The sequence below is a fragment of the Lygodium microphyllum genome, chromosome 1, assembly GCF_053477565.2.
Source record: "Lygodium microphyllum isolate KBCC chromosome 1, Lygodium_microphyllum_v1.1.10, whole genome shotgun sequence".
NCBI lineage: Eukaryota > Viridiplantae > Streptophyta > Polypodiopsida > Schizaeales > Lygodiaceae > Lygodium > Lygodium microphyllum.
Window position 1 is genome coordinate 56,560,224 of NC_141135.1, and position 15,800 is coordinate 56,576,023.

Genomic DNA, 15,800 nt, shown 5'->3' on the forward strand with positions numbered 1-15,800 from the left:
TGTGATCCCAATGGCCGAGATATTTGTGGTGCATTGTTGCAAGAGCATGGTGTGATTACTTTTGAGAGCCGTAAGCTTAATGAGTCCTCTAGTACTTCTTGACTCAATCAACTTTGACTCCTAGAAAAAGGAGAGCCAACCTCATTCATTACAAAAATAAAGGCTACTAATGAAAGACTATGGATAATCATAGTGATATATGCCTACTGATGTCAAGAGCTTGTACTAAAGAAGATGATGCTCATGTGGATGTTATACATGACCTTCAAAAAGATGTGGTAACTCATGGAAGATAATATATGCATGAAGAATCACTGATGGCACACCAAAAGAAGAGAATAAAACATGGAAGGATGAGGATTTAGAGGCTACTAATGTTGATGGGTCTTCAATCCTTCAAATGATCGTTTATGAAAGTCACGTAAACTAACTTAGGCTCTCCCTAAGGGGTGTGTCTACTTATGTGTATGGTGACTTGTGCATGTGGAGGAAAAAGTGGGAGATGGGTCAATCCTGAAGTGTTGTTCCAAGACCCAAAACCGTAAATAGGTTATGGTGCAAATATTATGTAAGTGCACTTGTGTACATAGTCTAATACATAATTACAAGACCACTCCATGGATTCTTCTCTTGATGAGAAAATGAATGTTTACAACCTAAGGTCTTAAGGACCATTCACACCAAACAACTAAGTCCTAAGCACCGACTTATTTAATGCCCGCATCATGTAGTATAGTTGGACAACTCAAGGGTCGGGTACAGTCATACCAAAGATAGAAAGATGAGCTTGAAGTCTAACACTCCCCCTCAAGCTCAAGACAGCATTTGTACACCAAGCAACTGTCTGAAAACACTGAACTTATCTTTACCCAGAGACTTGGTAAAGATATCCGCAACCTGTTCATCAGTCTTCACATGCATGAGATCAACTCTCCCTGCAAGAACCATCTCTCTGATGAAGTGGTAGTGTACCTCAATGTGTTTTGTCCTGGCATGGTATACTAGATTCATGGCTAGGAGTACACTACTAAGATTGTCACATAGCAAAGTTAGTGGAGCATCTACCTGTATGTCCAAATCAGTCATAAGCTTGAGCAGTCACGCAATCTCACATGCTGCCAATGTAGCATCCCTGTACTTTGCCTTAGTACTCGATAAAGCAACTGTAGGCTTCTTCTTGCTGCTCTAGCTGATCATTCCACTTCCAAACCCGAAAGCATAGCCACTCATAGATCTACAGTCATATGAGCATCCTGTCCAATCTGCATCCGTGTATCCAACCAGTTTCAAGAGCTTATCTCTCACATAGAATAGCCCATAATCTACACTAGATTAATATATCTCATAATGCGTCTAACTGCATCCAAGTGTGGCTTTTGGGGCTTTTGCATAAACTGGCTTATGAGCCGTACAGCATAGCTCAAGTCAGGCCTACTGATGGTCAAGTAAATCAGATTGCCAACCATCTTCCTGTACATAGTCACATCCTCAACTTTAGCCCCGGTGCTCATGTCTAACTTTACATTTTGATCAAGAGGTGTATCCATTGGTTTGCATTCAGCCATGCCATACTTCTTCAACATTTCCATGGCATAGTGCTTTTGCATCATCCATGAACCATTTTCAGCTGTAACCCCCTTGATGCCCAAGAAATACCTCAAATCACCTAAGTCTTTCATATCAAATTGAATTTTTAGCATCTTCATTACATGTTGTATTCCCAAGTCATCATCACCAATGATTATTAAATCATCAACATGTTGAGATATCGAGCTCCACTCGTGATACGCCAGGGTGACCGTTGTGTATTTATGTCACCGACTTGTCAGTTGCAGACGCGGTTGGTACACCGCCCATGAATAATAGCTACATGATAGCTATCCTTATCTACTCTAGTTTGTGGCTCAGTTAGTATGCCACCTTAGTTAGTTGAGTCCATATATAGGGTTCTTCTATTTCTTTGTAAGAGAGTTCTTTTGGCTTAAAAAAACTAAGAAGATGAAAACTGTTTTCAGCCTCCACCCTTGTGTGTATTCCCCCATTGTGCAAGCAAGAAAGCTACAAGTGAGACTCCTTCCTTCTCTCCCACAATCTTGACATGGTATCAGAGCCTTGTTCGTGGTAAGGAGCTCAAGAAAGCAAGCCAAGCTCGCGGCGTTCTGGTAAGAGGAGCAGTGTTGCTTTCATTTTCTGTTTTGGGAGCAGATCTCTGCAGGTAGCACAGCTGGAAATTGCAAGAGTGCATTGTCTCAGGTTGAGACGCCCTTCGCGGTGAACCAAGAGGGCAGTATATGCTACGGGACAGGGCTTTAGCCCTAGGCGACCTTGTTTTTTTGATTTGAGGCCATTTCGGGGCCTGTTTTGCAGACGAAAGTTTTCTACACGCACTCAGGAAAAGGCTCAGTTTTATGCTGTGCAGCCACTGTTCTACAGGTCGGTGAAAAGTTACTGTAGAAATTGCATCGTATGCTTGTGCGCAGAGACATTGGGAGTTTCAGAATCATCCTTGGTTCCTGTTTATGCAAAATTGTCACTAGGAAGTGACTGTGTGGTCAAATACCACTTTCGCCAGTTTTGTAGATTTTCCCTTGTGAGGGTGAAGCTGTGTTTTTTGCAGTGACAGAATTTTTTGCAGTATTTTGTAATGGCGTCTGATTCTCTTTCACAGATTGTCACTGAAAAGCTTGACAAGAACAACTTCCAGGCATGGAAGTTTAGAATGATGAATTTCCTTATGGGAAAAGGATATTGGGAATTTGTTGCAGGAAATGAAGAAGAACCAGTTCTTCCTGATGTTCCCAATCAACAGCAAATGCAGGCATTCAAAGCATGGCATGAGAGAGCCAGGAAAGTTATGTACTGGCTGTCTATCAGTATTTCAGACTCTATGATTGTGCATATTCAGGATGCAAGTACGCCAAATACGCAAGCCAGGAAAATGCAGCTCAAGCAAGAGTTGCATAATGTGCAAAGAGAAAATATGAGCATCAATGACTACCACATGAAGGTAAAGAAGATTGCAGATGCACTTGCTTCCATTGGGTCGCCAGTGGAAGATGATGATTTAGTTTCTGTGACCTTGAATGGTCTAGGAAAGGATTATGCACAGTTTCGGACATCCATTTCAGTTCGTGAAAGATTTCCTGATTTTGAGGAGCTGATTGCTCTTCTAATTTCTGAGGAGCAAAGAAATGGTGGTGCATCTTCTTCAGGAGGAACTTCAAAAGAAGCTGTCTTCTACTCAAATGCTGGAAGAGGTAGAGGCAGAGGTAGAGGAGGCCGATTTGGAGGCCGTGGTAGAAATCAGAATATGCAGCAAACTCAAGAAAACCAGTCCTATGGAGGAGGACGTGGTAACTCTAGAGGCAGGGGGAGCCAAAGAGGTCGTGGTGGATGGCAAAGAGGCCAAAATGCAAACAGTAATGTTGAATGCTACTACTGTGGTAAAATGGGTCATATGGCTAAAGACTGCTATAAAAAGCAGAATGACATCATGAATGGAAAACTGCAACAAGGGAATTATGCATCTTCTAGTAGACAGGGTGATGACAGAAATGAGCATTTGTTTATGGTGCAGCACATGAACAATTCTGTGACAAGTGCAGAAGAAAGCAATGATGTATGGTATGTTGACTCAGGTGCATCAAACCACATGACAGGTCATGCAGAATGGATGGAGGATGCAAGGAAAATGAAAAAACCAGGATTTGTGGAGACTGGTGATGATACTGCACATCCTATTGTGCAGATTGGAAAAATTCCTTTGTCTATGCAGGATGGGAAAAAGAAATACCTGTCCGATGTATTTCATGTCCCAAATATCATCAAGAATCTAGTTTCTGTTGGTCAAATGGTTGAACAGGGCTTGCAGGTCAGATTTAATCCTCATGGATGCTTTGTTGAGGATATGAAAAATAAAGGTCGCTTGATAGCAAAAGGAAAGAAGAAGGGCAGAATGTTTACATTGGATGCAGACATGTCTGAATTGAGTGCAGCAATGTTTGCACATGGGACCGGTGTAGTTGCAGATATTGATATCTGGCATAAATGCATTGGTCATGTTAATGTACAGCGACTTAAATCAATGCAGGCCCAAAATATTGTTGCAGGATTGCCCAAATTCAAGGTTGCAGAAATGCATAAGGTATGTGAAGTCTGTCAGTTTGGAAAACAGGCAAGGAAACCATTTCCTAGACATGTTCAAGAGAGTGAGAAGCCATTGGAATTAATCCACTCTGATGTGTGGACTACTAAAGCTGCATCTCTTGGAGGCTGTCATTATTTTGTCACTTTTATTGATGACTATAGCAGAAAAGTTTGGATGTATTTTATGAAAAAGAAAAGTGAAGTTTTTGGGCATTTCAAAACTCTTAAAGCTATGGTTGAAAAAGAAACATGCCTGCAAATAAAATGTCTAAGGTCAGATGGAGGGGGAGAGTACCTCTCAAATGAGTTTGCAAGGTTCTTGCAGGAGCATGGCATAAAGCAGCAATATTCATGTAGTCATACCCCACAACAAAATGGAATTGCAGAAAGGAAAAACATGCATATTGGAGAGGTATCTCGTGCCATGCTCAATGAAAAAGACCTGCCAGATTTTTATTGGGCTGAAGCAGTTGTTACAGCAGTCTACATAATGAACAGGACTCCCACTGCAGCAATACATGGAATGACTCCAGAGGAGAGGTATACTGGTAGGAAACCAGATATTTCTCATTTGAAAACTTTTGGCTGCATTGCCTATGTACATGTGCCAGATGAGTTGAGATCCAAGTTGGATCCAAAAGCTGAGAAGTGCATCTTTATTGGTTACTCTCTGCAGCAAAAAGGGTATAGATGCTATAACCCTTCTACTCGTAAGTTTACAGTGAGCAGAGATGTTGTTTTTGATGAGATGAGTAGCTGGTATAAACCAGTAAATGTGATTGATGATGGAGATGCACAAAATGGTAATGCTGCACAGAATTCACAGCAGCAGTCACAAAATATTAGTGGACCTGGAGCTTCCTCTAGCAGTGGTTCACACTCTTTGCCATGGACAGGCAGATTGAGATCAGGAGAATCTTCTCAAAGCAATGCAGATAGTGGTATGCAGGTATCACGAAAAGGAAAAGAGAAGGTTGATCAGCTCATGTTTGATGTGAATGCAGGTCACTCTTATGTAGATGGTGAATCCAGTGGCTCAGAACAGAGCATTGATGATGAGTTGGGTATTCCTTCTATTGTTACACCTGGAGTAAGGAAGACCAGGGATGTTTTGAGAGCACCTGGGAGTGAACCTACTTTGCGTAGGTCAACCAGAGTTAGGTATCCTGTGGATAGGCTGAAATATGATGGATTTACAGCCATTCACTATGCATATATGGTCAAAGTGATACAGGAACCAGAACCCACTTCTTTTGAGCAAGCCATGGGAAAAGAAAAATGGGAGAAAGTCATGGATGAAGAAATGGATGCCTTGGAAGCAAATGCTACATGGGAATTGGTACCTTTGCCTAAAGGTAAGAATGCAATTGGCTATAAGTGGGTTTATAAGGTGAAGCACAATGCAGATGGTTCTGTGAACAGATACAAGGCAAGATTAGTAGTCAAGGGGTATGCACAAACATATGGCATTGACTATGAAGAAACATTCAGTCCGGTTGCAAGGATGGCAACCGTAAGAGCAGTCATTGCTATAGCTGCATCAAAGGGATGGTCTTTACATCAGATGGATGTAAAGAATGCCTTCTTGCATGGTGATTTGCAAGAAGAGGTCTATATGGAGCAGCCACCAGGTTATGTGCATGCTGTTCATCCTGAGTTTGTTTGCAGGTTGAAGAAAGCCTTGAATGGCTTGAAGCAAGCACCTAGAGCATGGTCTGACAAGATAGGACAGTATCTTGTCACTATTGGCTTTCAGATTTCCAAGGCAGATTTCTCACTTTATGTGAGAAAAATAGAGAAAGGTATTATGCTGCTTGCCATTTATGTTGATGATTTGATTATGACAGGTGACAGTGATGAAGATATCCTTCAGGTGAAAATGCTATTGAAGCAAAAGTTTGAGATGAAGGACTTGGGAGAGCTGCGTTATTTCTTGGGCATTGAGGTGATTAGATCACCAAGTGGGGTACAGCTCTTGCAGAGGCAGTATGGATTGGACATGCTGTCCAAATATGGGATGACAGGCTGTAAGCCTATTTCAGTTCCTTTGGAGCAGAATGTGAAGCTGAGCGCAGATGCAGGTGAGCTTCTGAAAGACCCTACTATGTACAGACGCATAGTAGGAAGCTTGATTTATATGACTATTACCAGGCCAGATTTGAGCTATGTTGTTGGATTGGTAAGTCAATTTATGCAGGCTCCAAGGAAACCACATTTGGATGCGGCTAGACGCATACTCAGGTATGTGAAGTCCACATTGCAGTGTGGACTATTTTATGAGACTGGGATTCAGATACAGTTGCATGGATACACTGATGCTGATTGGGCTGGTAGCATTTCTGATAGACGATCTACCAGTGGATATGTATTCTCTTTTGGGAGTGCTGCAGTCACTTGGAGCAGCAAGAAACAGCCTACAGTTGCCTTGTCGAGCACAGAGGCCGAGTACAGGGGTGCAGCAATGGCTGCATGTGAGGTAGCTTGGTTGCATAAGCTACTTTATGATATGCATGAGCCTACAGATGGGCCAGTTGTCATTTATTGTGACAACATGAGTAGTATACACTTGGCGAATAACCCAGTCTATCATGCTAGAACAAAGCACATTGAGGTGCATTATCACTATGTGCGAGAGAGGGTTTTACTAGGTCTTATTGATCTAGTTTATGTCAGCACAGAGGATCAGGTAGCTAACATATTTATGAAGGCATTGGGCACAGAGAAGCTACGCAAGTTCAGAGACCTGCTTGGTGTGCAGGAATTGGGATTGAGCTCGAGGGGGAGTGTTGAGATATCGAGCTCCACTCGTGATATACCAGGGTGACTGTTGTGTATTTATGTTATCGACTTGTCAGTTGCAGACGCGGTTGGTACACCGCCCATGAATAATAGCTACATGATAGCTATCCTTATCTACTCTAGTTCATGGCTCAATTAGTATGCCACCTTAGTTAGTTGAGTTTGGTTTTGAGACCCATATATAGGGTTCTTCTATTTCTTTGTAAGAGAGTTCTTTTGGCTTAGAAAAACTAAGAAGAGGAAAACTGTTTTCAGCCTCCACCCTTGTGTGTATTCCCCCATTGTGCAAGCAAGAAAGCTACAAGTGAGACTCCTTCCTTCTCTCCCACAATCTTGACACAACATATATGACCAGCACTACCAAGCCAATGTTAGTCTTTTTCGTAAATAGGCTGTGATCAGCCCTGCCAATAGCAAATCCCAAGCTCTGCAAGTAGTTATTGATCCTTGCATGCCATTCTCTTGGAGCCTACTCCAACCGGTACAATGATGTTTTCAGCCTGCATACATAGTGCTGAAAATCAGGGTGTACATACCCTTCCGACTGATTCATAGAGATATCCTCTGCCAAGTCACCATTGAGAAATGCATTCTTCACGTCCATCTGTTGCAATTTCTAGACTCTAGTAGTAGCCAAAGCAATTACAGTGCATATGGTTGCCATCTTGGCAAAAGGGCTGAATGTTTCCTCATAATCAAGTCCATACTATTGGGCATACCCCTTAGCAACCAGCCTAGCTTTGTACCTTTCCACACTGCCATCCGACTTGCATTTGATTTTGTAGACCCATTTGCAGCCAATGGTTTTTTTCTCTTCAGGCGTAGTGGTATCAGATCCCATGTTTTATTTTCAGTCAGGGCATTCATTTCTTCATCCATAGCTGCACACTAGTTCTCATCTTTTACTGCTTCAGCATATGTACTTGGTTCTTTGATCTCCATCACTTTTGTCATGTAAGCATAGTGCTTTGCAGAGTAGCCACTATATGTCAACCTGTCAATAGGATATTTGACCCTCTATGATCATCTAGGATGTGGTACATTGCTTGATTCCCCTCTCTCATGAGGCGGAATGTACCTGCTTTGCCTCGTGCCAGGCATATAGATAGTCGAAAAACCAAGCTCACTGTCTAAAGTGTCAGCAGACTCATACCCAGAAGTCATCCTACGAGGTGTCCATACCAGATGCATCCTCAATAGCTTTCTCTTTTTCTTTGTTGTCCAAGATATCATATCTTCCCCTCACTAACATACCGGTGTCAGTGGACAGTGAGCCAAAGCTCCTCAATCTACTTGTCCAAGGAGATATTGTCTAACCAATAGGACATGTCATAGCAGTACTCTACTACAAATCAGCTGTAGATACATGAGTAGAAGGCGTATCCGATGGCACTGCAGTCATGATACATATCAAGAGGCCATCTCATCAAAGATAACATCCCTGCTCACCAAAGTCTCCCTGGTAGAGGGATCATAGCATTTCTATACCTTCTTCTCCTGTGAATATCCAATGAAAACACACTTATGTGCTTTTGGATCCAGCTTCTTCCTTTTCTCATTTGGGATGTGCACATAAGCAAGACAGCCAAATACTTTCATGTGACTTACATCCGGCTTATAGCCATACAGCTTCTCAAATGGTGTCATCTCATGAATACCTACAGTGGGATTTTGATTCAAGATATACATGGCTATCATAACAACCCCATCCCAATAATAGAGCAACATCTTCTTCTTATTCATCATGGCACGAGCAGCTTCCACCAATACCCTATACTTATGCTCAATCACTCCATTCTACTTTGGAGTATAGCTGTAGGTAAGTTGCCTATGTATCTCATTTTCAACCAAAATTTTGTCAAACTCATTTGACACATACTCCCCACCGCTGTCTGATCTCAAGCAAGAGATATAGCAGTCAAATTCCTTTTCACTTACTTTTTAAACTACTAAAAAATAGCAAACACCTCATCCTTTGTCTGCAAAATATACACCCGAGTATAGCGATTGTAATCATCAATGAATGTCACATAGTACTTCGAGCCTCCCATAAATGCATTATGGACTGGCCCCTAAACATCAGAGTACACTAACTGCAACAAACGTGTACTCTACCTTACATGCCTGACAAATGGCAAGCTCTACTGCTTACCAAATTGGCAAGCATTGCATACATGACCAATCTCTGTGCATTGGAACTTGGGTAAACCTATAACAAGCTATTTTTTCTACATAATTTGCAGCCTCTGCAAATTCACATGTCCCACTCTCTTATGCCAAATTTTCAAATCTCTAATAGTGCTAGAACCATGGGCAAACACAGCTGAATTCAGCTCTGGTAAAGTGGCATCAAGAGTAAATATTCTGCCATTCCTGTGACCATGAGCAATCAACTTGCATCCTTTTCCAAACTCTTCAATAAACCATCCATGCATATTGAACCTAACTCGCAAGTTCTACTCTGCCGATAGATAGTAAGTTCTTCGTTATCGATGGGACATGCAGTACATCATGCAAATTTTTCTTTCTACCATCATGAACCACAAGAGGCACTTTGCCTTTATGCTTAATGCAATGTTACGTATCATCACCTATGCATACATAGCCATGTCTTTCAGCTACCATGTTAGTGAACCAATAATCGTGAGGGGTCATGTAGTTCGATGCCCCTGAATCAATGTACCATACTGCATCATCAGTGGATTTTTCAGCAGCCCTATCTTTCACATACTGCATGGCAAACAATCTATCTCCTGAAGCATCATCTACCTGACTGGATGCATTTGATCAATAATCTTCAGCTCCAAGACATTCAAACCAATACATATGACTTCCAATGTATGACCAAGCTTCAGTTGTAGCCAAAGTACATGTCATATAGCTTTGGTGCATCAACAAGAGTCATGTATGTGCTGCCTTGTCACTGTTCACAGTAGGCCTAGACTATTTTCAGATCTGTATTCAATTGTCACAGCTCATAGATAAGCTTATCCACAAGTTGTAGCATCCAAAGACCATTAACTACCTTCTAAGGAGTAGATGCATACTCAATATAATTCATATGATGATTTGTGCCTCAATATGCAGCCAATGCCTTCAGCCTGATCAGCAGGCGCAAACACATTGTTTGCTGAATCTGTTTACAGCAATTAGTTTTGGTCTTGATGATGGCAGATGTACACTTTATGATGCTCAATAAGGCCTTCCAAAGGCTCCAACAAAGTCACAAATGCTTCTTAACCAATGGCAAGTAAGATACCACAATGCATACCTTGTATCATAGACAATGACAATCAATGGCAGTCAGCCCTTTCACTCTGCAAACATTGGCACTTCATTCTTCAGGTCTTCTTCCCGCATGCACTCTACAAATCCCAATCATGGGTGCTTTGATACCATGTTTAAAGTCAGAGAAGGGTTGGAGCTAACACTGTGAGGAGCTGAGAGCTCATTAACACATAACTAAAATGATTGTTTACAAACTAAGGTCTTAAGGACCATTCACACCAAATAACTAGGTCCTAAGCATCGACTTATTTAATGTCTGCATCATGTAGTACAACTCATGTAGTACAACTGGACAACTCAAGGGTCGGGTACAGTCATACCAAAGACAAAAAGATGAGCTTGAAGTCTAACAAATATAAGGAGATTTTTGGCTTTGGAGGAGCCTTGGGATGTTGTATTCGCTTCGTATGCAATGTCTTTGAGGGTTGTGAAGGTGGAGATGGGATTCATAATGGGAGAAGAGGTTTCCATGAGAAGTTATTAGACTTCTCAAGTGTAGGTTTTGAGGTGCAATTAAAAGGAGTAGCTTGGTGATGTTGGGCTTGGTGCAATTGATGAAATAAGGAGCTACTAGATTGAGAATGGTGGGGATGAGGAATTGGTGTTGGCTCCATAGAAAGATCCCCTTTATTGAAATCAGAAACAACATGGGCACTTGGAAATTTGAATGTGATGCACTGATCAACATAACTGATAGTGCATGGAACCTGATACTTAAAGGTTGATCCAAGAAAAGTTCCTCTCCCATATTTGCTTGGTTCAAAAGAACATAAAAAAGAAGAGGGATGCTCTCAATTGCAATAGTAGGCAAAAGCTTATATTTACCCAATAGTAAATAGGGTTGGCCACCATAGGGGTTAAGCTTAGTGTGAGTGGGTATCAAAGTGGGTTGCCCCAAATCCATCCAAAGATAATGTGGAAGGGTGTTGAAGTCATAACCTTCATCAATGAGAACATCAATAGTGACTTTCTTGGCAACAGTCTACTAGATTTGAATAAAGGTTGAAGGTCATCCTCCTCCAGGTCAACTAATGAGATGAAAACAACCCATACATTGAAAAATGAAGAGGAGTTTCGTCTAGGGCTAGGTGAAGTCAACTTATGAGCATCAACCTTCTACTCAAGCTGCTCATACCATGTTAGTTAAACCACCATGACCACACTGATAAGAATATCAAGAGCATGCATGGGGAATTCATGTAAGTAATGGTCCGGGGTGTAATAATTCTTAATAAAATTGCCATTGAAGTGTCCAATGCCTTCCCCATCTAGGGTCTCAAGTTCAACAGGTCTCATCCTATTGATTTGACGAATGTGATATGGTCCTAGGCCTCGAAGTTCCAATTTTTGCTTATTGACAACACCTAGAAACAATGCCTAACATTGCAAAAATTTTAGCAACATTGTACACAATTGGCACATTGTTACCAACTTTTCACATCAATTTAATGCAGATGCGATAGAGATTTCATCTTTCGAGGACATGTCTTTGTAGTCCGGCAAGTGGGAAATCCTAGTTCGAAGGAGTTTTGTGTTAGAGGGTGGACTTAGGAAAGTACCAAGTAGAATTCGATAGTTTTATCTAATTAGAAGGGATTAGAACTTTGGCTCAGATGATAATTTGACCTTTCTTTCCATAAATAATATATTGACAAGTCCAAATGAGTTGTTTCTGAAAGGTTAGAGATGGTTGAGTGTATAGTCGAGTATGAATTGGCAAAACCAAAAGACATGATTTTGATAGCATGGATTGGACAAGTGGTCTTGGTCATTGATGATGATCGTAGATAGGAGTAGTAGAACTGGCAAATTTTTCATCGCATCATACATAGGATAGACATTGGGATATGGTAGGGAGAGAGTTGTATTTCTAGGATGATCACATTAAAGATTAAAGGAGGGGAGGGACAAGTCAAAGAACAAAGGCAATGCTAGCGTGGACAAGGAGAGTCACTACTCTACAATGCCAAGTATATGAGACATCTTCGAGTAAGTCGAGTGAATGACATGAATATAACATTTAGTGGACCATGAGTATTTAAGTTAATGTGACAAGATACTAACATGGTTACTTATCCATGAAGAAATAAATGCAAATCAATAATGAGTTTTAGTGATCATCCATGCACTTGCCACCAATTTTATGTGCAACTTAGATATTGGAATATGGAGAAAAAGGGTCACTTGCATTATTGTTTATAAATGTGTTTACAACAAAAACATGCAATACAAAGGTCAATTGTTGGTGGAAGAGGATTAGGAAGGGGAGAGGAAGCCCAAAGGGTGGCAATTGGAGAAGAGGAAGGAGACGAGTTAGTGGGAAGTTGGAGAGAGTGGGAAGTTGGAGAGTCATGAGAAAAGAAGGGGGGCACCATTATATAAGGGAGGAGAGAAAAGGAATAGGAGATGAGGGCGCCATCATCCTGAAGAAAGCGCCATCAATTAGAGGAGGAAAGAGAGTGAAGAGGCTTTCAAGCAATCCAAGCAAGGAGATTTGAAGAAAATTTGTAGTTGGAGAGAGAAAGAAGAGAGAATTGAAGTCAGTGCCTCTCCCATAGAAATCACCATGATCTTCTCCTTCTACCTCCATTTTGGAGCTTCAATATACTTGCCTATTCTGAAGTGATAGACGAGGAGAATTCTCTGTTGCCTTCCAATCGCTCTACTTCACTCATGATTCTGTGGACAGATGATGGAGATATTGCATTACTTTCCTCTCCTCTCTTAGTCATCAACATAAAACCATGGATGCTAAGCTCTTGAGCTTGAAATTAATCAAGATTAAGTCTTAAAAGAGTTACAAGTGGCTATTTCCATGGCAACAATGCAATTGGCCAATGGGTCTCTTGGGAGAGGGAAAATGATGAGCTCACCATTGGGAATGACTGGATAGACTCCCCTTGGCTGTGGACTGCAAAGGACACGGCTTCCAAAGACGCAATTACGATTCTCGTACTTTACATAAGTGCCTTAACTCATTTAACAAAAAAATAAATCAGCATCAATATTTCTTTGGTTTATGATTTTCAATTGTGGATAGTTTTTAAAATTTTTCTAGGTTTAATTTTATATTTTAAAAATCAAAAATAATTAAAACTGCTTAAAATGGCTTTAAAATGGTATAGATAAATTTTTATAAAATATTTGGTTAAACAATTATGAGATATGATATTCTTTTGATGAAGTTTGTACTACTCGAAGCATTTTGAAATTTTTCTAGAATTTTTTAAAAATGTTTACTATGTCTTGAAAATTAAAAATAATTATTTTACATGAATATTATTGTATTTTTTAATAAAAATCATGTTTTTAATTCAACCAAAATTAGGAACTTCTATAGAAAACCTAAGAATATAGTTTTGGATGTTTTATGAAATGTTCTTGGGGTTAGAGAAATGGAAAGTTTATTCAATGTTATTACTTTGAACATTATTAATATAAAATATGATGTGTCTAACTTTATGCAAATTAAAAGTGTTGATGAGGTATTAAGTTATATCAATATTGGACAAGGAAAATATTTTTAAAAGAAAATTAGAATTTATGGGTTTGAGGAATGTTAGTTGATTTAATAATAAAAGGAATTAGATAGAACTATTGGATTTATACTCTGAAGTTAATTCTGAAAGGGATAGAAATCCTGGTTTTAGTATTTTAGTGTCCAGTATAGAGATAGAGACAAAGTGTGCGAATAGGAAAACTTACTGAGTTTTCAATATTAGATTAGTTGGACTACTATGAACGAGTATCGTAAATATTGAGAAAGGCTAAGATAAATCATAGAAATTAGTTATCAATACCACGTATTCAGTGCAACAACCCCTAGGAGTTGGCTTGACAACCTAGTTAAAAGTGGCTTGGTCTTTGGCCCAATCATTTTTTGGTGTGTTTGTCGGGAGCCAAGTGCACTCGAATGGGTGATCGATCTCCCTAAGATATTAAAATCCTAGGTATTGATGAGTGAATACTAGGTCTCTTTTCTAAGGGACTATTTTTCAAATTTGCCCCAAAATTGCCAAATGAGAATATTGGATTTGGCAAGAGACAAAGACTTAGTCAAGGGGGGGAAATATTTTGGCTCGAAATTAACTATAGATGTAGAACAATTATCTTCTTGGATTTGGGGTTATAACGATTGCGCACAAACCATAGTTTTATTAGCAGCGCACTTTGGGCTAATAGATGCAGTGGAAATAAATACAATCGGTGTATCATACCACTTCGATTGGTATTATCATAACGCTTATCAAACTTTTAGAAGAGTAGTATGGGATGATGTGTTGCCTTAGATACGTGTTTCTAGAGGTTTAAAAGTTACTTTCGACACAAAAGATGTTAGAGAGGTCGCTGAAATTTTAGGCCTAATTCCTGAGCAAGAAGAAAAGTTGCCTTTATGGAGAAATAGACCCAAAGTTACCAACCATTCTAAACCTTCTAAGCATGCATGCAAGCAAAAATTTAACTTTATAGCTTCAAAAAAAATGTGTGAAATTTTGGAATATGACAGTAATAGCTATTTCATTAATAGTGGATGAATTTAGAGGAGAGATGGAAACAACAAAATGAAGCTCGAGATCAACGAGCTAGAGAACATGCAGTGCGATAGGAGGCTTGGCTATTAGAAAGGCTTGAGAGGGTGAATGCATTATTGAATTTGGGGATAGATTTATGTCTATCTAACTCAAATGTAGAACCTTTCAAGCCTAGTATATCATTTGATAAAACACCATCAACAACGGGAAGTAAAAGAGACTCATATCAATGGGATCGAGTGGCCTCAAGCACCAATAGTGTCACTGGGAAAAAGAGTAGACAAAGTAGCAAAAGTAGAGAGAGTGAAGCTAATGCTAAAGTAGGGAGTACTGAACCACCTTTGATTGGGATTTAGAGTCAACCAACTATTTAAGGAACCTACATGGTTGGATATTACCCAAGATTTAGGATTAGAGATATTATTTAGAGAAACAATGGCTCGTAATCTAGTCATATTAGCTGATTTCACACAATTTGGGGGATTGTGGGATGAGGATCCATATGCGCATTTGCAAAGATTTGAGGTGACCTATGTCGCCAATGATATAGTAGACGATGACCAAAAGATTCATATCTTCCCTGCAACATTAAAAGATGAGGCAGCAAGGTGGTACGATAACCTAGATGCCCAATATAAAGTGACTTATGCAGTCTTATCAAGCGCGTTCTCGGAAAAATTTTGACGACAAGGTTTCCAAGATAGACTAGACCTTCAATTGGATTATTTGTCCCAAGGAACAACTGAAAGTGTTGAACATTACATTGAACATATGGAGACAATTATTCAAAAGATGAATCTAGCTCCTAATGAACCTACATGAAAGCTAAATTTATTGATGGGCTTAACCCAAAAATTCATTAGCATGTTAGCCTACAATGACCAGGTACGTTGGCAGATGCTAAAATACATGCTAGATGGTGGGAAGTAGTGCAACTGAGCCAATAACAACGGAGGGACTTATTTAAAGAACCTCGAATGGAATATCCAAGCAGTTCAAACGAGATATCTAAGAACGTGTCTTATGTGACTGTTC